At 36.2% G+C, this 25,287-nt stretch overlaps 2 protein-coding genes across 3 annotated transcripts in view; both read right to left on the bottom strand.

Moving 5' to 3' along the window:
* Positions 1-25,287, bottom strand: part of snRNP-U1-C (small ribonucleoprotein particle U1 subunit C) — a 272,411-nt gene that overhangs the window by 208,495 nt on the left and 38,629 nt on the right. For both annotated transcript variants that reach the window (XM_081731125.1, XM_081731124.1), the window contains exon 2: positions 22,921-22,982. The gene's annotated coding sequence lies outside the window, so the exon portion shown is untranslated. The remainder of the gene's footprint in view (positions 1-22,920; positions 22,983-25,287) is intronic.
* Positions 1-25,287, bottom strand: part of cni (protein cornichon) — an 89,870-nt gene that overhangs the window by 25,954 nt on the left and 38,629 nt on the right. Inside the window, exon 2 of the mRNA XM_081731126.1 lies at positions 22,921-22,982. The gene's annotated coding sequence lies outside the window, so the exon portion shown is untranslated. The remainder of the gene's footprint in view (positions 1-22,920; positions 22,983-25,287) is intronic.

Genomic DNA, 25,287 nt, shown 5'->3' with positions numbered 1-25,287 from the left:
AAAAATGTAATATAAAAATAACGGCCACGTTTTTTAAATATTCAATTGGAACTGGACAAATCTACACAAAATTTGGAATCGACCAGCAAAAATGGCACGATTCTAGCACTTGTGGTTTTCGAGATGTCACTGTCAAAAGGATTGGAGACAAACATATAAACTTTTCTTTGCACACAAACATATAAACCTAGCATTTTAATATATATATATATATATATATATATATAACACCAGTGATCAATTTAATGGGGAGAATCCTGAAATGAAATACTATGTCCTGTATGATAGAGTTGCGTAATATTATGTAGTAGATAGAAGAAATGGTAATACTGGTACAAAAATTGCTTGATTTATTGTCTTCACGAATGAAGACAGACTCGTAACTTGGCATTCCCACGGAGGCCCGTCTACCGCCTTTTCAAAAATTACTATGTATTGTTTCTTTGAAACAGCTCTTAGTACCGTCGTTGAATTAATCTACTATAGCAAACTTTTTGACTTGTTTGAGAACTGGATACCGAAAGTCCGGATAACTATTTACCAGTAAGAAATTGAAATGTATGTAGGCCTATTCTGCCCTGTCGCGACAAAACGCTGTAACTTTGGCGGAGCAGTTTTGAGAAAAAGAGCCGTAAAGTCTCTACACACCGGCTAATTTCCTACTTACATCGAAATTATCTTTGGTATATTTTCAAAAGTATTTGACTCAGCTCAATGCTGGGCCTGGTGAACATAAGTATCGGTGGGGGAAATTCAAAAATGCTTATAGCGACAAAACAATGTAACTCAAATTACAGCGTTTTGTCGCGACACGACAGTATTGGTATTCATTTCCTGGACTCAGAGTACAAAATTATTGTGTAAATCAATTTTTTCAAGAGTCCTCATTCACTAGCGGTTTTCGATGTCGACAATGTAATATTTGCTTTAGTTTGCGGTAATGAAAATAAGCATTAATAAATAGCTTTTTTTAGTTTTGTGTTGTGCTGATGTACGCACATTTTGCTTTACAGGAACACAAATCGCTACCACGCAGTGACACACATCACAAATGGAGTGTTATGTCGAAGCTTCGGATTCTTAAGGATGATCCTATTTCATTCCTATACAGTTAATGGAGAAATTTTGTGTCTTCTTTACAGGTCAAGTTGCTATAAGCAAAAATACAACAATTTTAAACTATCTAAAATGTTCTAATTTGGGGGTTATAAAAAGGGGTAAAAATGGATCTGAAAAGGTAGGAGGACGGTAGGTAGCAGCATGACGTCACGCTGTTCCCCCTTCCTATCTTTGTCCATTGTATTTATTTTTAGGAACTGGGCGACGCCTACATATTTTTTCGAAGTGGGGACGGAGTCCCCCCGCGTTTAGAATCTATACCCTAAGTTGCCGTTTATATATATATATATATATATATATATATATATATATATATATATATATATATATATATATATATATATATATATCAACGCACGAAATATCAATTTAGCCTCTCATCGTCAAACAGTTTTGAACAATGGAATAACAAGGCTCCCTCTACGTGGTATGTTCTTCCTCATATAGGTGTTATTTTCTCCCTTAGTGTGATCCTACGAAAGCGAAGTGCATTTGATTTTAAAAATAGGAAAATTAAAAATAATAAATAAGTAAAATAAAAATATTAGGTTCATTGTAGTTCTAAACTGGCTATGATATGCTATACCACCAGTTACAGTATCAGATTTAATGTCTTGGGGAGGCAATCGAAGGGTGGATACATTTTATTTTAGGGGGGTTATACTGAAACGGTTAATTCCACATTATTTGGGCAATATTAATATATACTACCAGTCTGGGGTGCAGGTATAGCCTACGGGTAGCGCCTTTCTCCTTGGCCACCTTTGGCAATGTTATTTGTACCAGATTTGAATAACAACTCCAGGTAAGGAAAGTTCTATTAATATTTTATTTTGTTTAAGAGATGTTAGCTTAAAACTAAAATATTGTTATATTAAAAGATGTTTCGATGTGCACAATAGCTAACATTCTTAACATATACTGGTAATCAAATATACGAAAATGTCATTTTCTGTAATATAAAACAAAATCCTAAACAACGTTTTTGATAACGTATAACGTCCTTAAATGTACTTTATTCTAATTTGAACGTTTTGGAACCTAAAAGTCTTAAGCCTATACTTGATTCCACCTTTTCATCAGAGCACTTCGTGCCTCGATGCCGCTCCTCTTCACCGACTCGATAACTTGCTGCGTTGTCACTTCGTCATAAACGCAGAATTAGACAATTGGTGTAGTTACTCGTGCGAGGGAGAGCGAGGGCGACCTGGCTGAGGCTCTGCTGTGCATAGAGTGATCGAGTTCGATTCAACTGTAATTTATTGAGCGCAATGATTTGAGACCCACTTTATAGAAAAGTGCAGGTACTTTTCTTATGAAATGCTATGTAATGCTCGATAAGAAATTTAATTCAGTTACGCAAAATAAGACGCTATAAGGAGAATTAATTTTGGTTTTGAGAAGAAGAACGAACGAATAAATAAGGCACCTTTTTGGGTATACCCAAATAAAAGCCAATTTATAATATGTAAAGTGTATATGGCAATCAGACCACTACAGTCAGTATATGGGAATCAGACACCGGGGGAAAGAGCAGTGTCCAGAAGGAATGGGGTAGACTCGTAGCGCGTCATGAGTAATTGAAAAGGGCATAAATATTTCACCTGATTGCACGTTCATATTACAGTAACTGGTAAGAATAATACAGCTGAGCTACCTCAGCCATTAGCATTGCGAGTGATTACAAATATTCAGAAAGATAATGTTTAATATTTGAGGGGATGGCTCCAGGTGTGTAATAATATCAAGAGGTTAAGATAACGCTGTTGTTAAATTTTAAGAATCTATGGTTTTGCGATCTAAATAAAGATGTGTTATGCTACTCTCTTTCTCTCCAAATAATAATAATAATAATAATAATAATAACAATAATAATATCCACCCTAAATTCCCTTGAAAAATTCATGTACTTTCCGCCTTATAGTTTCCCGGGTAAATTTGTCATAAATGTCGACACCAGGCCGGTAGCCAGCCCAAAAATGTAGGGGGCCCGGCCGAAGTTAAGGGGGACCCGATCTAACCATATTATAGTTCATTTGCAAGCCTACCGTGAAAATTTTAGGTGGCCAGCGAAAATTTACGGGGGCGCCCCAATAGACCCCCCTGGATACGGGCCTAGTCGACACGTGTCATTCGCTTTTCACTTTTGGGGGGAAACAGAAACCGGTTTCGGCAAAAAACCGAATTGGTTTTTGGAGAAAACCGAAACCGGTTCCGGTGAAAAACCGACCCGGTTTTGGAAAACCGATATGTCGGTTTTTCGGATTTCGGTTTTAAAAACCGGTTTCCGGTTTTTATAAAAACCGGTTTTGCCCATCCTTAGTTAGCATACGCGCCTTTGGGATTGAAGACCTAGCTTCAATTTTCAGCGGGAGCTCATGTAGTTCGGATTTCACGTTAATCAGTTGGTCCCGTCTTATATAGTCCCGCTGCTGAAAGGGACGTTAAACTCAAAATCGACTCAATTCAACACCACTCTCTCTGTGTGTGTATGCAAAGTGCAGAAAACATGAGTTCGTAGAGTACAAATATCCAATTCTATTATTTAAAATTTCAATTTATTAAAAGTTATGAATGTTTTCCGATTCATAAAAACATACTCCACTTATTCCTACATCGTTGTTTAGTCGTAAAATTTATTGGTAACAAATATTGTCTTAAAAAGTTTCATGAAGTGAAAATCTAACGATTCTTCATTTCAAGAATGTTTCAAAAACTTCAATGCGTTCTTCCCTCAGAATCCACCTTTGATCTTACAATATTAGATTTCGTCAGTTTAATGCGCATAAAACGGTTTTCTCATAGCTTTACTACTTTTATAGATTTACATCCTGCAACATTTATAAATAAGTAGATATAAAAAAAAGAGAGAGAGAGAGAAAGAAAAACACTGTAAATTTTTATTTCACAACTTGAAATATTACAAAATTTTCTGGTTCTCGAAATCTAATTGGAATATTATAATTTGTTGCTGTCTAATTTTCCTCTACAGGAATTGTATATCTCAATGTGCAGTTAAATATAGTGGAAAATTTTCCACCTAACATCACTATACATAATATACAAAACTGTTCGGATTATGAAAAGTGTTTTCACTTGTTTCTAAATCATGATGAAAATTTTCCGATTAATGAAAATTCCTTACATTTGTTTCTACAGAGCAATAAAACTTTCCGATTCACAAAAAGTTGTTTTACTTTTTGCTTCAAAATGATGAAAATTTTCCGACTCATAAAAAGTTCTTCAATTTTTCCATACAAGACACAAAATATTTCGATTTATGAAACATTGTTTCACTTGTTCCTACATAGTACTGAAAATTGTGTGAGCCATGAAAATTTTCAGATTCTTTAAACGATCTTTCACTTTTTAACATTTCTATACGATTTCAATCAATTTTATGAATACTGAGGAACTGTTACTTGATCACTGATATTTGTTAAGAACGAAAAATTTTCCGGAAAAGTATAGAAGAAAATTTTCCACCTCACATCACGGCTAAACAATGATGTAGGAATAAGTGGAGTATGTTTTTATGAATCGGAAAATTTTCCTCACTGATTACAGCAATAGTTTTTGGTAGGTATAAGTTTTCGCAATTACACGATTTTAACCCTTAAACAGCCAACGTGAATCCAATGGACTCATCGCGTATAATTTGTATTCATCTGGAATTTATTTGTTGCTCAACAATATCACCTTATAGATATGTTATCGGTAGGTTATACAAATTGTAAATACAATTGGGAATTGAAGGAATATACACTAGGATATTTTTAGAAAATGTTTTTCTTGTTTCATAACACAAAAGGCCAAAGTGAGTCCAATGGACTCGTTATTAATTTGTGTTATATATCTGAGTTCCCGGTGGTAAGATATGTAATTTCTCTTTAAATTATTAATTATGTGGCACGTTATTATGAGTTGATTCTTGTGGTGCAGCCAGTGGAACTGTTAGTGTGCGTTACTGTTGGCGGAAGTGGATAAATGACAGCTTCTTCTAATAGCGTGCGGTCTGATGAAGTAATTCGCAAGTTGTTGGAAAATAAGGGTGAGGATATTATATGCAGTGAACTTGAAGATAGCGGAAGAGACTGGGAAAGGTGAAGCGTCAGAAGTTTTTGATATGATTAGTGATTCTGAGAATCAAGATGTTGGGAAGCAGTGCAGAACTAATGAAAAGATTTTCCATGTGAAAGACGGAACCACTTGGTATTCTGAACCTCGCCGACCACAGAAGACAAAATCTCAGAATATCATCAAGAGAAAAGGCAATAAGGTCATCCTTCCTCCTTAAAACAATCGAAGATCCCTTGGACGATATGTTATTATTTATTCAAGACGATGTGTTGAGGACTATTTTTCGGTATACCAATGAAGAAATAATATATGAACACACAAGACGCAACATGCACAATCAGTATAAGCCGGTCGATGAGGAAGAAAAGAAGTGTTTCCTTGGACTTTTGTATACTGCCGGTCATCTCAAAGCCAAAGATCTGAACATAGAAGTGCTATTGGACAAAAAGTATGGACCCCCAATATATCGTGCTGCGATGAGTAAAAGTAGGTTCAAATATTTGTGCATATTCATCCGATTCGATGACAAAACAACAAGAAGTGACAGAAGAAGCAAAAGTAAACTGGCGACAATACGTGACGTTTCGAAAGAATGAACCAATGTTTGAAAAAGCACTATGAGCCTGGGGTAAATTTGACTGTTGAGGAACAGCTTGTCCCATTCCGAGGTACGTGTTCATTTACGCAGTATATGCCGTCCAAACCTAATAAGTATGGCATGAAGATATAGTGGACAGCAGATTCGAAAACATACTACCCTTTATATGGTATGCCTTATACTGGGAAAGAAAATAACACAACCAAAAACTTGCGACAAAATGTGGTCTTGCATTTGGCGGAGCCTTATTTTGGAAGTAAAAGAAATATCACATGATAATTATTTCACACATTTTGATCTCGCCAACACACTGCTCCGCAATGGTCTTACACTAGTGGGAACAGTGAAAAACAGAAGAACTTCGTTCCACTTGATGTTTTATCAAACAGAAGGAAGAAAGAGAAGTCATCAATGTTTAGTTTCCAGAAAGATTTTACAGTTGTGTCTTATGTCCCTAAGAGGAACAAATCTGTGGTTCTTTTCTCAAGCATGCACCATTCTCGAAACATTGGTGTAACAGAAGCAAACAAACCAGAGATAGTGTTGTACTACAATGAAACTAAAGGAGGTGTAGACATGTTGGATCAATTGATCCATGAATATTCATGCAAGAGAAAGACCAACAGATTGCCATTTGCTTTTTCCATGAATATGTTTTATGTTGCGCTGTTGCAGCATATCCTGATCGGAAGACTTCCAGAAAAGACTTTTGACTGCAACAGCAGAAAGTCTCACCCAGCCACATATTCAAAATAGAAGTGCTGTAGGTCTTCACAAATCAATCCAGTCTGTTCTTGCTGAGTTCAAAACTAGTGATGAAATGGATGTCAGCGATGTAGTTGGACAAAGAAAGAAGAAAAGATGTTACTTGTGTGATGCTCGGAAGGGACGAATGCAAAGGCAAACTTGCATGACCTGCCAAAAGCATGTGTGTTCTGAACATTCGATTGTACTTAAGATACTGCAAAAAATGCAAATCACTAAACATGTGAAATGAAGGATGTCCTCCGTTTCTTAATAATCATATAGTTTGAAAAGTTGTTTCCTATTAACATTTTGTGTTAAACTATCTTGCTATTTTTCAAATAATCATTTTAATTTCCACCAAAATTTTACTCCAGATGGCAACACTGACGACTTGTAAACACCATAGGAATACGTGGTTTTTACATGTTCTGCAAGAAATACTTAAAATATTGTACTAAAATACACTTTGCAACACAATGTAACGTTTGACAATATGTTATCAACAGTGAGAGTCCATTGGACTCACCTTGGCTGTTTGTTAAGAAAATAGGTTGGCCGTTGTAGGGTTAAGCAGTGTAGCAAACTTCAACAATGTTCATTATACCTCGAACTGTTGAGATATCAAATTGTTATATATGACACTGTTAATCTGGTGATATCGCAGCGTATTTCAAACAATGTCCTCTTGTCGGTATTTGTATTATACTAATTTATATCGAAATTTGTGAATTAGTTTAAAAGTTACATAGAGGTTTCAAGATAAATGGTTCACACTAAACATTATATATACATATATGAACAGGGAAGGGAATTTATATGCCCTTGTAACTTTTAAACTAATAAACAAAAAACTTCGAAATTTTGTACCATGTATATATCGGCAGGAGAATATTGTTTGGTGTACTCTGTCATACTCTAATTTTTCGTTCAACATGCAGATTATGCAATAACCTGACATAGTGCCATTTGAAAAAAATATAAATGTTGGATTGACAAGACTGTTAACTTGGTGATAATCACATGGTAGGTCAAACAATGTTGCCCTGTCGGTATTTGCATGGTACAAAATGTCGGCGTTTTTTGTGTATAAGTTTAAGAGTTACAAGAACGTATTAAGGTAAATGGTGCCCCCTATATATCAAATTGAGGCCACCATTAAGCAACCTTCTTTCTTGGAAGAGGAAAGACCTTTTTATACCCTCTGTAGCTTAACAACTACAAACTTCACTGGTATTCGCGAAGTCAACGACCAATTTCTAAACTGGATTATTTTTTGACCCCTCTTTGAAGGTTTCCATTCCACATCGCCATGAGGACAGCAAAGATATAAACTCAGTTTTTGTTTTTCAGTTCAACCTAAATAACTTCCATTATGTTCGTATTCCAAAGATTTTTATAAAGTGACATATCTATTTATTGCTCATCAAAGATCGATAAGGATGAATGAATTTATTTTGTTAAAATAATAAAAAAAAAAAAAAAAAAAAAGAGAGAGAGAGAGAGAGAGAGAGAGAGAGAGATCTAGTATCTTCACTTGAACAATTTAAAAAATAAAAGAAAGAAAGAAAGGAACATACTTTTGCCTCTAACAGGGTAAATCCACAATTTCTACATGGGGCTTGCTTTCGGTGCTTTTGTTTACAATTTAGGGCATGCAGTAGAATTATTTTCCTTTCTCCCCCTAAGTTTTATAGCTTTCTGGATTTTGCAAGCCACAATAAAATGAATATTTTGAAACTTTTCCTTTTATCTGGAAGAAATTAAACTGTTGCGAAGGTACTATGATGTACCTAGACAAAACTTTGTACGACAGAAACACATGCCAAATAAAGAACTGGTCCGACGATTCTGACAACTGCGCAGTTACAATTCCAGACAGGAAAGGGGAAAGATTTGTTATGATGTATTGTGGTGGCCAATTTAGTATCATGAATAATGCTTTATTTATTTATTTTAGATTAATGTGCCAAGATCATTAAGAGTAAGGGAAGGGAAGGCTGAGACTAAGAGAGACAATTGCTTTATTTATAAATAAATAAATAAATAAACATAGTCCTGTCGACTATCAAGGGACAATAAATGAAGAACTTTTGAGGAGCATTTGTCCAAGAACTCCATAGTACAACGCTTAGAGGAGCCATCAAACATAGTTCTGGATAATGTCCCCTACCACAGGTGTGCTCACAGATGGGATTTTTGCACAAGTTGCGCCCATGAGTGTTTGAGGAGAAAATTTTTAATTAAAAGCGATACAATCAAACTAGAGAATGGTAAATTTGGGGGAAGGATAGTCAATTTGGGGAACGGAATAGAAAATTTGAGGGATTGCACATAAGGTCATTCCTGCTCTACCATAGTCGTATATTTAATCCCAATTCTTTGTGAAGAAAGTTTTCTTAATTATATGAGAACTTTCAATATTACATACCCAGTCCGATCCCAGTAATACTTGTTTTCCTCCAGACTATTATTAATGAAAAACCGCATGCGAACGAAAGAAAAAAAGCTACACAATGAATAAACAGGTTATCATCATCATTTCAATTTGCGTTAATATATTGGTTTATTTTATTGCAAGTTTTTATTTTCTGATATTTTTCGATGGGTGTTCAATTTTAGTTGTTACGTAAACCCTAAATCATTCCTAAGTAACTTTTAGTAACGTCAAGAGTCTTCATGCGCCCCAAAGTAGTAACCTCACCTTAATGAATAAGAAAAAAAAAAAAAAGAAAAAAAAACATCGGAGTAGTATCGAACAAGTTTCAACAACAATTCTTCAATATCTGGTTTTAATGACGAGACCATTGTGCAACCCTATAGTCACCAAGCTTATGAACCATTATCCTGTAACAATATTTGCAAGCAATTGAATTAAATATATTCCAACACAAAAGTGAAGTGTTTACAGACGTCATTTTCATATAACAGTCTTTTCCGATTTTGTTGTTCAACTTTTATTTGATCGTATATGGACAGCTTTATCAATCGAGTGGAAAATCTAAACTATTACAAAGGTCTAATTTTACAGCAAAGTTTGTTTATTTTCCGAAGTTGAACGTTCCTTTTAAATACATGAGACTATTTCTTTACTAAACTCGGAAATTGTAATATAAAAATTGACCCTATTTCCTCTTCTTAGGGCGGAATTTTAAAAACAGAAAAGAAAGAAACTCGTGGACCCTTATTTTAATGAAGAATTTATACACTGAATTCCACACCTCCAAATTAAGTGAATCCTCACTTTAAGCATGTTAATATAAAATTCTAAAAATAGAATACTACAAGAATTATCCTCAGTTCCCCCTTTAAAGGTAGAATTTACAAATATTCTCAGACACATTCATTAGAAATAATGGAAAGTTTATATACTGAATTTCGCATCTCAGTTTAAACGAACCCTCACATTTTGCATTTTCTGAATAGAAAATCGGAAATTTGAATATTATAAAAATAGCACTATTCCCTTTAGCAGTAGAACTTTCGAAAATGTCGAAACATGCTTTCGGTTATTTTTGATGAAAAGTTCATATGCCTGGTTTCATCTCCCTAATTTCAGAGATTGGTGTGATACTTTAATCTTAAAAACTGCCTGAACCATCTTTAGTCCCCTCTTGCGGATATGTATTTAAAAAATACTTACTTCTCTCTTGCTTTAGTGACAAGGAAAATTCTGTATAAATTTCATGTTTCTAGATATTGTAGTTTCGTCTGGATATCTTAATAAACTATATCAAAAAACTTTAAGAGATGATTCCTTACATCAAGGATAAGAGAAAATGTTCGTATGGACCTTTGAAGAAAAGTGGATAGTTTCAGAGCTATGGTGTCCAAAATCACGGAAAAGCGAAATTTTAACACGCACTATTTCGAATTTCAGAAATTGAGGAGTGGCGGTCCATATCAACGTAAAGGAAATCATAGATACCCAATAAGAAAATGCGCATTTCATCAATGAATTGATTCCCTACAGAGTGCAATTCCCAGATGTGCTCTTAACAGAATTCTCAGATATGCTATGATTTCAAGGTGGTTCCAAAGCAGGCAAAAGTTAAGACTTTACAACAGTTTCGGCCGGAAATCGAAAGTGTTAGGGACCGCAAGCTCCATGGTCCCTCTTGTTCGAATAACGCGTACTGCAATGTATTTTGTCACGGTACATTTCACATTTTTTTCACGTATAGGTGTGAAACAAAATATCGCAGCACGCTTTTTTTCTTGTGTGTTTATGTGCATGTGTTTCTTTGTTTGAGAGTATGAGTGTGTGTTTCTTTGTTTGAGTGTAAACTCTGTACACGTTCGGCGAACAGGCTGGAGTACCTAGACGGTCAGGAAGAAGTGTGTTATTATACAAAGTCATATGTAAATGAACCATGGAAAAAACAGTTTCAGAATTCAAACTGGGACAATATGCAAAGCAAGTCGCAAAAAACATTAACAGTATATTTGGGCCATGAATAGCGAATGAACGCACAATTCGCCGTTAGTTCTGTCACATTTCGTTCTAGTGATATAGCATTGTAAAATGACTCTTTTGGGCACCAACCAATATTATTTTCGGATGAGCTCCTCACAAACACTTAGAAGCGAAACATCGGAAAAGTGATCGTGCAATTACAGACCAGTCAGGAAGACATAATACTACTATCATTTGGCGGTTCCAGCAATCGGTAAGGTGAAAAGGCGGGACTCATGGATGCCACATGAATTGATACCGCCAAGTAAGAATAGCTGGAAATGTGAAATTCTATGAGTGTGTGGAATAATGCGAAAGTTTCCTGTATCGGATCGTCACTTTTGATGAAAATTTGATCTGTTAAGACAATTGTGGACGGTCATGAGGACAGTGGTTGGAGCTTGTTGCAAGTCCAGAATGATTTGCAAAACCCTTACACGGTGTTGCTGTATGGTGATTTATGGTAGAGTTGGTTCATCATGTCTTTCTCCGTCGAGGCGATACTATCACTGTAGATAATGGTGAACTCAATGAAAACCACCCGCAAATATCCGGAAATGTTCAAAAGATATGTTATTATGTTGCATAAAACCCACAAATGTAGCTCAGAGGACGTTGCAGACTCTCTTTGAGTTACAGTATGAACCTTTTCTTATCTATTGATTCTCTTGGCATCTCTCTCCACTTCCTTCCCTTCTAGCATCTCCAGTACATATTGGGAAGAAAAATCTGCAACGTGCGATTGAGGAATTCTTTGCACCGCACACATTCCAAACCTCTTTCGTTACGGATTCATCATTGGTTAAGCGATTACAAAGGTGTATGGTTACCGACGGGGATTATTTTGATAAACTAGTTATTGTAATTTTCATTTCTTCTGTCTTTGGAAATGTTGCACTTAGAGTGAACAGTTCTTTCGCACAATCCAATAGTTATTGCAAAGCTCTGATAAGAGGTTTTCAAATGGATCATCTGGTTATAGGAAGTTGGACCACAAATTTCTTTCCTGTGTCCTCTGTTTGCCATTTAAGTGGCGAAAGTAAAATAGTATTCAAATGCTTACAAAATGGTCAGGATCCGCGTAGCACTTGACAATAATATGACTTAGGAAATGAATATATGTGAAATTAAGTTATTGCACTTTCATCATAAAAATGAAGGTTCACTTTGTGGTGGACTGTATAACACCATCAGTTTCTTAACGTCAATACAGACTCAGTATTTTATGAAAAGTTTCACATGAATACATTCAAGACCAGCTTAGATAATTTGCAGAATAACGAAATTAGAGCTTTTTAAATCTATAAACACCATTACATTTTCTGTGCGTTGATTTTCGTTGTCATACTTCTGATATAAGAAAAAAAAAATGTTTACTTTCATTGTGTGATGTCCATGTAAACAGTAAAATAATACTAATTCTCTTCGCTGTCGAAAATGCTACACACAATTTATAAAACGGCTATGCATAATTAAATCTGTTTAGTAGTTTGCTACGCCGAAAGCAAAATTTAAAACTAATGATAATTTACAGTATTGACAAGATGTTTCAAAATGATCTGACTGACTTCAATTCTATATATGTTTATTAATTGTGCAAAAAACTTAAAATTTTACGTAAGGACTATAACTTTCCAAGTTTTAGTGATAAGAACTGTACTACAGTAACTCAGAAATGTTCAACATAAGCCTCCTTTGTTATCCTGTATAGATCAATTCGGCAATCTTAATTCCTCCCAGACCAGTTTCAGCTATGTTCATCAACAGTTTGCACTGCAACAGTAATGCGCTCTTGTAATTCACGGACATCTTAGGATAAAATTGGTTTGTACACCATGTCTTTGAGATCTCCCTACAGAAAAACATCACAGGAAGTTAAGTCTGGGTGTCTTGGTGACCAATGTAAAAACTGTTGATCATTGAGCAGCTTGTCCAGTCCACCGGTGTGACAGACTCTCATTAAGGTAATTCCTATAATTGCAATGAAAGAGGCAAAGGGCTACATTCAGTTGTTAGATAAAGTTCTCACTGTTAAGTCCAAGCTATGGCATAAGCCATGTATTAAGCATGTGTACAAATATTTCTCTAGTAACAGGAACATTGGGATCAAGTTGAACACGTCTGCAGGGCCACCCAGTTCCCGAACATCAACATTACTGAAGTTCTGTGATCCGTTTTGAAGACACGAATCCGGCGCAATCTCCGCTTCCATCCTTTCTCGCGGAATTCATCCTTTCAGATGCAGAGCATGCAGTAAGTATGATGTAATATTACCTAGTCTAAAAAATACTGAGCTTTTTGCACACGAGATAGTATTAGTGTTTCAAATATCACGGTATATAACTCCAGCGGGTCAGGCTTAACGTAATTTGAAAATTAACAGTTGAAGCTAGTAAGTGTGCAAAAAGGTTGAACAGGGTCCCTACTCATCTAGAGAAATCTGTTTCCCTGACCTCTGGCAGGAAATTCTCTGACTTTCATGACAGGTGTCGGATGACTTGACTTATAAATAAGGGATAAATAACGGTGAATATTTATATATGAGAACATTTATTCTATAGAGACAAATAGTAACAGGCATCGGAGCGTCTAATGGCATTGAAAATAGCTACTTTGTAGACCAAATGAAGCACAAAAGAAGACTTCGTAGACTAAATAAAGCAAGAAAGGAGACTTTGTAGACCAACCCGCCTCTGATAAGAAACTTCACAAACCAACTTTCAGTCATAAGTTAGAAAATGTAACATTTTTTATAGTGATTTACCCCTACCAAGATGCCGGTTACGACCAGAAATGAAATACATATACATACATACGTATATATATATATTTATCTATTTTTCAATCTTCACAAATGATCAAAGACATTTTTAATTTTCAAACATATATAAAGAAAGCCGAGGGACAACTCAGCAACAAAACAAAGCTTTTATTTCTGGTCCTGGATGGGGATAGGCTTTTTTCAAAGATTCAACACTTCTCTGAAGAGCTTGAATGTCCTTGAGCTCTTTGCATTAATCTTCTTTCAATGACATGACACCTTCCAACATCCCTTGAGCGATTTGTGCCTCCTTCAGGTCCCCTTTTTTAAGAACATTCCGAAGTCTGTCTGTGTATTCACCAAGCAGAGAATTTGCAGATTCTTTGGTCTCACTATACTTCCTCTTCCTTTCATTGCTCTGGCTTTCAATTTCTTCTATGTTCTTCTTAGCACTTCTTGCATTTTCCAGTTTTTTTCTGCTTTTTTCAACTTCTCTTCCTCTTCTCTAAGTGTGGCACTTCTTTCCTGGGCTAGTCACTGTTCCTCCAGAAACTGTTGGTAATGCTTATGAGCATTTTGACCCAAGGTAATCATCTTTTTAGAAATTGGAACGAGATGAGGCTTGTTGCCATAAACTTTAATGCATCTTTCACAATCAAACTACTGTTTAAGTTTTTACGGATATCAAATGTGAACGGAACGGATATCAAAAGATGGTAAGAGAACATACAAAATATGCCAACAATAGGACCGTTTTAGAATGTTCCTACTTGTTACAATTCCACTGAGGTAATATAAGAACTAGAAATGCACTAACAGGGAAATCTTGATGGTATCGAACACTCATACATCGAATAGATCCACCATTTTAAGGTGGCATAAAGCTAATTGTTCCGTAAGCCCCCTTACTAATCTTTTAGGATGCACTGTTCAATTGTTTAAAAACGTGGGAAAATTATACGTTTAAAACATTCAACGGCACCTGTAACAAAATATTCTGAAAGCGAAGTGATTTCCTCACTTCTGTTACCCTATAATAGTCAACAGTATCATGTGGATGTCGTCTTATTTCATAACATTGAGGTATATTAAATGTACGGTCAGGGACAAAAAATCGAGCACTCCTCGTATAACTTATACGAGAAATGTCCGACGTTTTTGTCCCTGACTGTACTTATATTTGACACTCGTGTATCATTGTATAGTCACGGAGACTCAATAAGTGTACTTCATTTGTCTACTCTACTCATGAAGACTGGAGATATGGAATTTATTTGCTCGTATACATCAGTTAATTGAAACTTACGCAATACATCACCTTAGGGAGGAAATACTCGAATCGAAGGCTACAATGAGACCATGCTCGAATTTTACACTGCGACATAGCGAAAGGGACCTCAATTTACAACTAATTAAATTAGGATTTCCACTTATTTTGCAAGTACGAATTCTCTTACTTTTCCAGATCATGATCTATAAATTTCCAATTCTACATATAATGTAAAAAGGCACCTATATTTTCCTCTTGCTACGGGTTGACTCTACATGAACATTTATATAGTCGTTAAGACGTAACATTATTTTTAAGTCAGAATCTTAAAAAGTATGTTGTAGCGAAAGAAAGGTTTGGAAACTGGAATTGCGAAGTATAAATCCATATTTAATTTTTTTTCCCACGTTTTTAAAGGTTTGACTTTTGAGTCGGATGAATTCCCTCAGTTTCCCGGTTTACCAGGTCCATGGGAACCCTGTTAAATAAAGAGAGACGGTAATCTGTTGCGAATTCCCTTGTAGTTAACAAACACTGAAGGATTTCCCTGGCAACCTCCCTGTAGGGAGACAGAAATCCCGCCAACCTACCACACTAACACACACACTGACTATATTTATTACCTTGTATTTATGTCATTTTCTGTTCATCATCATTATTATTTTCTTTTATTTAATTACTGACATATGGCCACAATCGAAACAATATGACTAAGGATAAAAAAAGACACTTAGTAGACTAATGTTTCAAAACTAGAGACTGACAGAGACTTTGGCCAAAAATAGATACTTTTAGATAAAAAAAAAAAAAAGAGACTCGCTCCGATGCCTGTGGAATCAATTGCTCATATGTACATTCCACTTAACTTACCAAATAGGTATTATAATGGTTGGCTAAACTGAAATTGGTGTACAATTAATGTTAGAAAAAATATTTTTTATAAAATTTCCTGACTTTTCCTGATTTCCAGTCTTTTTTCCTGAGCTTCCCTGACCTGCGCCATTTTCCCTGAGCTTTCCCTAATTTCCCTGCCCAGTAGGAACCCTTTTGAAATTCTTAGAATAAGTGCCGCAAAACTGCGCTACATTTTACAATTTTATTTCGATACAGACACAAATGCTGCCCAGGCCTGTGAAGAAATTTGTACTGTTAATGGACAAGATACGTTATATCAACCAATAGTCAAAAGATAATTCAGCAGCTTGCATCCCGGAAATTTAGAAGTTTAAGATGTTCTTCGCAGTGAGAGGCCAACCCCGGAAAAAGTGGATGATATCGATAAGGCTCGCATGTAACTATATGGTCACAATCGGAACAGAATCTGTTTTAAATTAGTGTACATGTCGTTGTGATTTAATAAATAAATAAATAAATAAAAAGAATGCTTATCTTGTTAGAAGTTTGTGAATTATGATTTGTGATACGTAATCGGATCATGGAATGAGATTTATGTTCAAGGTATAACTTGTAATAATGATTAATAGTTAAATATATAGTAAAAATTGAAACGTTGCCTTTAAACGATATTTAGGTTATGAATTTTTAGCATTGCTGAAGTATAACAGTAAGCAGGCATGACATCGCCAATGAACTAAAAGTCCTCAACCAAAGTTAGACCATTTGGACAAACCTAGACACAAATAAGTTCAAAGTTTAGGTTCCACATAATCCTACTCAAAAACTTTACTTGAACGAATTTCTATCTGCGAATTTCTATTGAAATTAACAAACTCGAGCCATTTCTGAAGCGGTTCATCACGAGTGATGAAAGGTGGAAATCCTAAGACAACAATGTGTGAAAAAGATCATGGTCGAAGTGAGAAAAAGCTCCACAGTATGTGGCAAAGCCCACACTGACGCCCAGGAAGATTATGCTGTGCGTTTAGTGGGATTCGAAAGGTATCGCTCATCACGAGCTGCTGCCATCGGGCAGAATGGTAGACTCGAATCTGTACTGTCTACAATTAGCGCAAATTCACCTAGCAATAAAAATAAAAGGTGGAACTGATTAACAGAAAAGGTGTCGTATTACCACGCTGACATCACACCGCACACATCTTTAACGACCCGTCAGAAATTGAGAGAATTTGGCTGCAAGTTTTGATTGCATTTACAGTATACGCACCGTCAGACTATCATTTGTTTCGGTCTCTGCAGAACTCCCAAAAAATGATGTTAAGTAGTTTCAAAAAAAGACTGAACATCACTAGTCACAATTTGTTTGACCAGAAACAACAGAAATTCTATAGCGATGGGATTACGGTGTTGCTGGAAAAATGCCAGCTCATCGACAAAATTGTAGTTTCATAATGTTATTTTCAAGTAACACTAAATATCCTCTCAATTTGGATCTCCAAAGGATTTATACTTTTCAGAAAATTAAATGAGATCTTTGAGTTTTACGTCCCACGATTATGCTGGCTAAGCTAGAGACGGTGGTTATGAGAAGTGATCGAAATGGTTAAAGAAAGTGGGAGGAAACGGGAGAATCCCGAGAAAACCCACGCACACGGTATTTATCCACTATAAAGTTCACTTGGCACGAGCTGGGATCGAACCAAGGACCTCATGCACCAAAGGTGAACGCTCTACCACAGCCACTGGGCTCCTTTTACGTTTTAGACTAACCGATATTCCAGTTACTACCATTCACGATCTCGGCGACTTTTCTACGTTGCATCAGAGCTGTTTTGAGGGTGAAATGTGGTTCAATGATTTATTAATCTGGTACATATGTCATCTACGTATTTCAATAAAACTTGGCAAATGTCCCGATAGGGATGTCCAACTGAAAAAAAAAAAGTTATTTGGGAAATTTCCCTGGATTTTTTTTTCTGTATGTTATTTAATATAGGTGGTTTAAAAATATTTTTTCTACTACCGCATTTGAATGAATCTTGAATGTATAGGCTAGGATAAGTAATATCTTTCGAGGTGCCTATAGTACAGATATCAAAACCTTGGGGTCTAAAAGGGTGCCCAGATGTTACAGAAAAAAGAATGTGGTGTCATTTAAAGGCCTAATTCATTCTAAAGATAATGATGTTATTAGAATCATGAATACATGTGTAAGATAATTAGGGTATGAAGAGCAGTTTCCTAAGTAGAAGTCTATAATTTTCTTAAAAGTCCTGTCATTAAAAAGTATCGGTTTCAATTAAAGAGTATATTTAAGTACCAAGGAAAGTCAAAAGATTCTATTTTCTAAACACGTGTGTGTCTAAACGATGTCAATTTCAGAAACTATTGAGCCGATTTTGTTTAACTATTTACTTATTTTTCTAAAAATATCTTGAAGAAAGTTTTAGGTAGAACATTTTCAATGTACATGCTGTTATGTAGATAATATTTAATGCATTCTAGTTTACTGGCAATTTTCTCTCTACCCGCGAGACCGATGACAAAACTTTCCGATTTGTTCATTCAAAGAATGATTTACGGATAACAATTTTACATTTTAGAAAATGATTAATATTAAATTAATATATATTATTCAATTTTCTGTTAGGAAAAGTTAGAAGTATAGCTGTATTCTTACCTAAATTTATTGTGTCCTGTATGTTTACTAAATTCTTAGATAAAAAACCCGTTCTTTGCAGAGGATAAGGTTTATGCAATATATCATATTTGAAAGCAATGAGTCAAAAATTAAATAAGGAAAAGCATTCCCTTTGGAGTTATCTCTGTCAATTCCCGTACCAGCTGACATGTCCTTCTCCGACTAAACTTGAGCTCAAATGCCATCAAAACGGACACCACCCACCTTGACGATCCCGAAAACTACGGATTCGACACTAATACAGGTAAATTTGAACGTTAACCCCTCACTTCCCTCCCCCCTACATATATATATATATATATATATATATATATATATATATATAAGATGGGGGCTAAAGTTGTACTTGAACGGCGTATGGAGTGTCACTATTCATCTTAGTGACCTCGAAAACTATGGATTTGACACTATTATCCGCCGTCCTATGTATTTATTCTCTCACTTTTACGCATACATTTTGACCCTCTATGCCAATCTTCTCCAAGCCGAAAATCGAAAAAACGAGTAAAGTTAGGAGTCAAATAAATGAATATGAGGAAAAATGCCTTCGGTGTTGCCTCGCTCAATATAAGTAAAATAAGTAAATAACAAATAGCAATGCTTCCGATGTTGCTCCTGTCAATATGAGTGAAATAAAAAAAATAATGAACAGTACCGCCTTCGGCGTTGTCCCTGCCAATATAAATTATATAAATCATTAACGAAGAGCATCGTCCTTCCTGCATAAGCTTCAGTTTCAATGCTTCGAGGCTGTCACTAAACAGCTTAAAGACCTCGAAAACTATGGATTCGATACTAATATGGTCATTTTTGACGTTACTTTTCATCCCCTCCCCCCATCATCATAGTAAACTTGGACTTCAACAACGTCGGGAGTATCACTACTCATTTCAGCGAATCCGAAACTACGGATTTGTCACTAATATCAGTCTTGGCTCCCTCGTGGCTATATGGTTAGCGTATGCGCTTTTGCCACGGGAGACCGCAGTTCGATTCCCAGTAGCAGCTCACGTGGCTCGGATTCCCCGTTAAGCTGTACAGTCACGTCTCATAAGCCTTGCTGCTAAACTCCAATCCACTACCACTAATATCTGTCGTCCTAGGTATTTATCCTCTTCTTTTATGCATAAATTTTTAAAGCTGAAGATCGAGAAACGTGGGAGAAACATTTCCAGGCCCAAACCTAAAACAAAGAAATATAAAATAAAAAAGAAAAACCTCACTAGTCCCAGGACCTGTTAACAGGAGAATACTTAATAATAACACAATCGCCTTTCCCCTCAAAGCCGAAAATCGAAAAACTATGTGATTAGATCTGGTGATGATCTCTCTGTACTATTTGGTAGCTCTAGGTGACTTCTTTCTACAAAACAAAATCTGAAGACAAGACGCACAGGTTATTTCAGACAAGTACAGACTTGCTTTTAAAGTTTTTTTTATTACTTCACGTCTTTTTTCTTATAATTATTTCGTTTTTATTTCTTGACTATAATGAATATTTTCTGTGTATTAAAACTATTGTAATAAGTGAATGGAATATAAGAGAGTTTCAAATTTGGTTACCACGGACGCAATGAATAGAAGTGCAATATCAGAGCTTTTCGTACACGTATTCCGGGAAGTTTCAGGAAGATCTTTCTGGTGTGAAAATAATCTAGCCAGTATATTATACAGAAGGCTGTTTCATCCTTATGGTAGCAATTTGCAGTCGCCACTAGAGGTGCTAGTTTCACGTCAGCATCGTAACGCACGCAGTACGGAGTAGCCAGACACTTGTGTACAAGCCGTGCAGAGGAGAGACGTGTGTGATCAGAATGCCGCTGAAAATAGACCCTTTTGGGGAGGGCTATATCGTAGCACTTTCTGATATAGGCTACAGCTATAGCCGAATAAGAACACAGTGCAAGAAAAAATGTTTCACAGTGTCTGATAAGGGAATTAATGCAGCCAACCATCGCAATACAAACCTAGAGCAAACCACTGCCATGCGTCGTCAAAAGGTGCAACCGGCTCCACAACGCAGTCAAAACGTCATTGCCAAGGTCCGCCGGTTTGTGACCCAGGAGAATCCACCCACCCAACGTGACATAGCGAGGCGTGTTGGACGGTCAACTGCAACTGTACACCGAATCATACGCGACAATTTGAGACTCAGAAGTGCACACAAGCCGCGGGTCCATGTTCTGAAGCCAACGCACATCGCAGAACGGCGGGTGGCATACAAAAGGCTGTATGAAGGTTACCTGGCAGGTGACAAATGGCGTTATGTGATCACCTTAGATGAAGCATACGTCTATTTGACAGGATCCCAGCAGATGCGTGCAATTTACTACCACCGCAGTGCTGGAACCGATCATGCAAAGTGGGTTCGCTCCTGCAAGGAGAGTTTTCCAAAGAGATTTATGGTAGTGACGGGTTTCTGTGCAAAAGGAAAGCTTCCGATACACCGGGTGTCATCAAATGTCAAGGTGAATGCAGCGTATTATATCGAGCATGTACTGGACCCCATCTATCGCCAACATGCCCCGGCTTTGTATGGCAATGACGCTAACAGAGTGTTCATCCACCAGGACAAGGCCAGCAGCCATACTGCCAAACGAACGGTGGACTACATGACACGTATGGAACAGGAGACAGGTGTAAAGGCTATCCCATTTCGAGATATCCCCGTCAAGTCACCAGATGCATCCCCTATAGACTTCTGTGCTTTCGGCCTCCTCAAACGGAACATCAATAAGCGTCGTCCGACCACACTTGGTGGTCTTTGGAAAGTGTGCAAGGAGGAGTGGGCGAAATTGGATCAGGCAGTGCTCAATAGAGGTCTCCTTCAGTGGAAACTACGATGTCGTGTAATCGTTCACCAACGGGGCTCTCACATAGAACATGATCACTGGTGGAAACGGGGTTTTATGCCCTAGGGCACGGGTCAGTAATTCACTACCATAAAGCTGAAACAGCCTTCTGTATATTACATTTTTACGCCATCGAGTCATTTAAAAATGCCACGCTCTCTATATTAATAACTACAAGCGAAGAAAATTTGAGAGCCCCTGCACTATTTATAGCAGCTTGGAAAATATATCCTAAGAAACTTTTTTTCTTTTCTTTTAAGTTTAGACTGCTTTCTATACTCATTTCCACTTAATTCTTTTCGTATCTTAAGCTACATTTACACAAGAAACAAATGTTAATCACACCTGGCTACCTACTTTAAGTTGCCGAATGAACTAATGAATGTGTGTATAAAAATACTATCGTCCATAAAATATGACAGTATTTTTACAGAAACGCTGTACAATACTCTTCAAACCCTATCACAAGTGCTGTAACAGCTGATGGTTTATTAAAAGCCTTCGTTGGCAGTTCGTAACAAGAATTTTAACCTTAATTTTTTCAGGAATACTGAATTGAATTATTAAGACCTGAAAAAAAATCGTTGTTGTTCGATTAATCCTTATTTCATTCACAGCAGAAAATCAGAAATTGCGTATCATCAACCTCTCCGTCAATATCTACTGAATGAATCTGTCTGTTACAATAGAGTATATCCCTAGGAAAGGGAACCTAAATCTCTAAACCGCAAAAATATCTTTAATTGATTTATCCATTCCCCTGATACTGACTACTTTCATACGAAGGTAATGTGAAACTGCTTTGGATAAATGTACTAAGACAAAAATGCGTGTTTATGAAACACAATGAATAAGTGGATACTAGGTTTTAAACACTACGGGTGTAGAAAATAATTTGTTAATGTTTCCTGATATCTATAGTTGCATGTCTGAATGCCACAGAAAACTTAAATATCGTTATACAAGTACAGAAGACTGTACATCTGGCTTTTCCACAAGGAGACTACTACACGAACCTTCAGGGAGCTCGTTATCAGCATAGGATGATTCACAGAATACGAGAGTACATTAACATCACCGTGGATTAAAATGTTTTCCTCCTAAAGAATATGGTAGGAAATCACGTTTAAAGATACCTCAACCACCAACAAATCGCATAAGCTGCAAGATGGTATCCAGTCACCCTCGTACAATATTCCCCACAAACGCTACAAGGAATTTACTGCATCATTTCATTATTATGAACTCGGGATGTACTGACATCGACTAACGTTCCGACAACCCAGCTACACATATATATCTAACCTTTTCAATCTCTACATGAACCGTTCAAAAAATCGTTGACAGAAAATGAAGAAGAAAGATGCAGTCTATATTAAAGCACAAACAGTGCTGCACAAACTTTCAATTAATACGTATTTGTACTCTGTACCAATTTTTGTCATAGAATCCTCCCGAAGATAGTACTAATACATACATACCTGCATACAAAGCAGCTGCACTAACTTCTCTAGAAGCCGCCTTCTTCTAACGGGAAATACACCTAAAAAATATTATTATACATGTGAAAAAATACTCAGAGCAATCAAATACATATATATTATAATAGAACACTAAGCGAAAGAAATAAATATTTATTATAAATACGCATTGCACTTCTTCCTTTAACGTACCAGTATTAAGGTCATAAACGTTTACCACCATGACAAATTTGGTCAAGAGTGAATGAGTTCCATTGATTGCGTCTTATAATTATACCGTATATTTCTAAATCCAAGACGAGGATTTTTGCCGCAATTTCGTACCCAAAAGTATGAGGTCGTCTTGCTTTCGAGACATATGATGTGGGATTTTATTTTTACTGGGTAGAATCACGAGCTTCCATTAAGCTCCAACTTTACCCTTTTCTTCGCCTACAGCTTTAGCCTTGAACGTTCGCAGTAGAAAGACTAAAGAAGTCTGCATCTGATTTCAGAATAGTTCTGAAAGTATATCCAGTAAATTCTGAAAGTATACTTAGTAACACTTTGTTTTAAAAATGGGGATCGTTTTGGATTCAGAGCTATACTGTATTTATATATCTATATATGAAAAAAATTTTCTACGTAAAAACTGAACTTTGATGGTCAAGGACTCGGGAACCAAAGGTCTTAATTTGACCATGTCTGAAATGGTGTTAGACCTTAATGAACTTAGTAGGTTTATTATATATGTTTTCCTCTATCATCGCATAAAACTTGGTGACACACAATTCTATTCAAGTGTTACACATTTAATAGAACAGTAAGACAATGATCTCGAAGTTAGTTCTTCACACGTTCCACATTTTCAGCAGTACGTAGTGTTGGAAGTAGGCCTGTTCGTAGATCGAATTCAAACATACGGCGTCTCTCATTAACGTTTATTCAGCATGTGTTTGCTGTGTCATGTTCCATGTATCTATAGCTGTTTTCCTAGCTTAAAGGTAACTTTCTGCTCCAACTCTGCATATATCACACCAATTATATAAGCCAGTATAACGAACAGTATGTTGCTACGTACAGCCCTGCCATCTGGTGGGATTATGTAGAACCATTTCCAAGGACATGCACATTCATAACACACATTAGGTAACTAGCACATTCATAACACACATTAGGTAACTAAATAATATCCAATTAAGGACTTATCATCATTACCATCGTCAAAAGTATTCTTCTATTATTGGCAGATTACTTGCTGCAACTGAGAAGCTTCCATGCACCTCGGTCTTCAGCTAACCCTTTTGTCTTCATGTACAATTTTTCTGTTATGATAATGTCCATCAATTGTAGTCTCCTTCGCACCCTACTTCTTTTTTCTGCCACCATATCCCATAGCACGTCCCTCATGATGCAATTCCTTCTCAGCCAATGTCCCAACAATTTCTCTTTCTTTTTTTCAATTACATCTAAAACTGTCCTTTTCTCCCCCACTATTTCCAACTCCTCATTCGTTTTCCGTTCGACCCAGCTAATTCTCTCCATTTTTCTCTACACTCACTTAGAAAACTTCCGGTAGTTTTTCATAACTTTTGCGTAATGTCTATGTTTCTGTCCCATAGAGTATATTACTTCACACGTAGCATTTTATGAGTCTTTTTTCTCAATTCTTTCTTCAAGAATCCGTAACATATACTTTATTTCCTCCTAAATGCTCTTTTCGTCATTCTTATATTTGTTTTTATTTTGCGTTCGCACATGTCAGCACTAACAATAGTACAAAGATAGTAGAAAACTAGACACCTGTTCTATTTTTTCTTCTGTCCTACTTCTATATAAGGAACTACCTATACTGGTGCATGATTATGTATATTAACTTTGACTAATTTTGGTAAACGTCTGTTATTTAGTAATTGTCGAAATTTTCAACGAGAACCCCCATCATCTTCAGTGACGTTTCCTGACGGCTTCTACAACAAACTCATCACAATTCGATCGACGATTAGGACATGTAGTATTGAATGCAGGCCTGATCGTTGATCGATTTCAAACACACGGCGTTTCTCATTAATCCATCATTGCGTCCAGAGGTATCAAAATATAAAAAGTTACTTATAATAAAAATATACACAAATACCCATATTGTCAGCGACAAAAACTGCACTCTTAAAAGTTTTACAGAATTACTGTGAAACTTTCTACTTGTACTATTCATTGACACACTTCAGTAGTTATTTTACGAAAAGCACTAATTGGAATTTCTATAAAATAATTTCTCCGCACTGCTGCCCCTGATTCAGTAAACCGAAAATTTAAACAAATTAACTATCTCTACCTCTTTAGTCTATAGATTAAATTTTTAGTAAGTTGTCGCACCGGTATTGTAAA

This window comes from Thermobia domestica, chromosome 11, assembly GCF_964235325.1.
Source record: "Thermobia domestica chromosome 11, izTheDome1.hap1.1, whole genome shotgun sequence".
Taxonomy (NCBI): domain Eukaryota; kingdom Metazoa; phylum Arthropoda; class Insecta; order Zygentoma; family Lepismatidae; genus Thermobia; species Thermobia domestica.
The sequence above is the reverse complement of the archived record's forward strand: the minus strand, read 5'-3'. Positions and strand labels throughout refer to the sequence as shown.